The sequence below is a fragment of the Vipera ursinii genome (assembly GCF_947247035.1).
Source record: "Vipera ursinii genome assembly, chromosome: 6".
In the NCBI taxonomy this organism is placed as follows: domain Eukaryota; kingdom Metazoa; phylum Chordata; class Lepidosauria; order Squamata; family Viperidae; genus Vipera; species Vipera ursinii.
In genome coordinates this window covers 4,008,422-4,011,032 of record NC_139515.1, presented here as the reverse complement: position 1 = coordinate 4,011,032, position 2,611 = coordinate 4,008,422, and positions in this window count along the sequence as shown.

Sequence of the window (2,611 nt, the reverse complement as noted above, 5' to 3'; positions counted from 1 at the left end):
GCGTCGGACGCGTCGGCACTCAAGCGGCAACGTCGCCGCCCTGACGTCACCAGGCGACCCGGCTCAGGCTTTTGACGAAACCCTTCGCTTCGGGGGAGTCAGAGGTGGCGCGAGAGGCCAGGCTAGAGCGCCCAGGTTCCGGTTTGCGGCCGGATGTGCTTCTTCGAGAGGCTTTCCGTGGAGAGTCGGGAGTTGTAGTGATAAGCCTGCGATACGTTTTTCCACTTTCTGCCTGTGGACTTTTAACTCTCAGAATTCCTGAGCCTGCCGGAGGATTCTGGGAGTTGAAGTCCGCCTCTCTGAAAGTGGCCAAGTTCGAAAAGCGCCGGTTGAAATCGTGGCAGATCTGAGGCAGTCAGTGCGCCGTTACAGGAGAAGGGCAGGGCAGGTGGCGCCAGCGTGTCCAGGCCGCTAAAATGCCTTCCCTCCCCCTCAGGACACCTGAACTCAGGCCCAGCGAACGGTTTTCACCGGTCTTAACCTTTCAGTGCTGAAATGGATGTTCCCTCCTCTGATTGAACCCCCCCCAGAATCAGGATGGGTGAATTTTATGGGGCTCTCCTACCTCCCTGCCTGCCTACTTACCCATCCATCCATCCTGTCATCTGTTCTGTCTGATCTATGATTCTAATATATGGATCCATCCATCCTATTATCTATTCTGTCTCTAATCTAATCACTAATGTATGGATCCATCCATCCTATCATCTATCTAATCTATAATATATGGATCCTTCCATCCTATCTATTCTTTATAATTTATAACTAATGTATGGATCCATCCATCCTATTATCCTATCTAATCTATAACTAATGTATGGATCCATCCATCCTATCATCTATTCTGTCTAATCTATAACTAATATATGGATCCATCCACCCTGTCATCTGTTCTATCTAATCTGTAACTAATATATGGATCCATCCATCCTATCATCTATCTAATCTATAATATATGGATCCTTCCATCCTATCTATTCTTTATAATCTATAACTAATATATGGATCCATCCATCCTATTATCTATTCTGTCTATCCAATCTGTAACTAATATATGGATCCATCCATCCTATCTATTCTTTATAATCTATAACTAATGTATGGATCCATCCATCCTATCATCTATTCTTTTATAATCTATAACTAATATATGGATCCATCCATCGTATCTATTCTTTATAATCTATAACTAATATATGGATCCATCCATCCTGTCATCTGTTCTGCCTGATCTATGATTCTAATATATGGATCCATCCATCCATCCTATTATCTATTCTATCTAATCTATAACTAATATATGGATCCATCCACCCTGTCATCTGTTCTATCTAATCTATAACTAATATATGGATCCATCCATCCTATCATCTATCTAATAATCTATAATATATGGATCCTTCCATCCTATCTATTCTTTATAATCTATAACTAATATATGGATCCATCCATCCTATTATCTATTCTGTCTATCCAATCTATAACTAATATATGGATCCATCCATCCTATTATCTATTCTGTCTCTAATCTAATAACTAATGTATGGATCCATCCATCCTATCATCTATTCTATCTAATCTATAACTAATATATGGATCCATCCACCCTGTCATCTGTTCTATCTAATCTACAACTCTTAATACATGGATCCATCCATCCATCCTGTCATCTGTTCTAGCTATCTAATCTATGACTATCTAATATATGGATCCATCCGTCCATGCATCCATCTATCCAAATTTATATAGCCATCCAACTGTCAGGTTTGCAGCAAAACTATGTTCACATGCCCAGATTAACATGAAAAATGTTTCTTTCCCTCCTTCCCCAGGAAAATTCCAATTAAATCTAAAAAAATAAGATGGTAGTTTTTCCAAGGAACTGTAAATAGATCCTGCCTCCAAACCACCTCTTCGTCTTAAACCTAACCTTAACGGTGCTGATAAAGAGATTCACAATTTCTATGCCATTAACCTGAGAGGGGGAATATTAATCTTTCATTAAATACACTGGCACACACCCCACCCACTCACACCTGAACACAACCACCAAAGCAGTGCTTTGATTCTCCAGCCATGCTGAGATCCTTTAATAACCCTTCATTCCACCTCCTACACTGACGTTACACTTGGGATCTTATCTACTCTGGCTTTTGTATTTCAATGAGATGTTTTGGCAGGTCAGGAAGTGAGGTGGTGATGATTTTTTTAGAACGGACTGTAGGAATCTTTGAATAGACATCCTTTTAATGACAACTAGGTCTTGAGGTAGCCTCTGGAGGCGGTGGTCTACTTGAAGCAGCTGATAACTTTACACACACAAGGCTCCTTAAAAGCTGCCCACATCCCAAGAGTTGCCCATCGGTCGATTAGAGAAGAGGTTTCGCAAAGGGAAATCTATCTGGTTTATTTTTTTTTAAAAAAAACAGTTTTTGCTCTGTAGTCGGATATTCGATGAAAGTGAGTTTACCAAGCATTTCGCCTAAATCCAGCCTTCCCCAGAAAACCTACGTATTTGTGATCCCCAAAAGAGCAAAGCTCAGTAACAGCTTTCCGTTAAAAATTCATAAATACAAAAAGGAAGCAAGTATTTAGAAATAAAATGCAGACA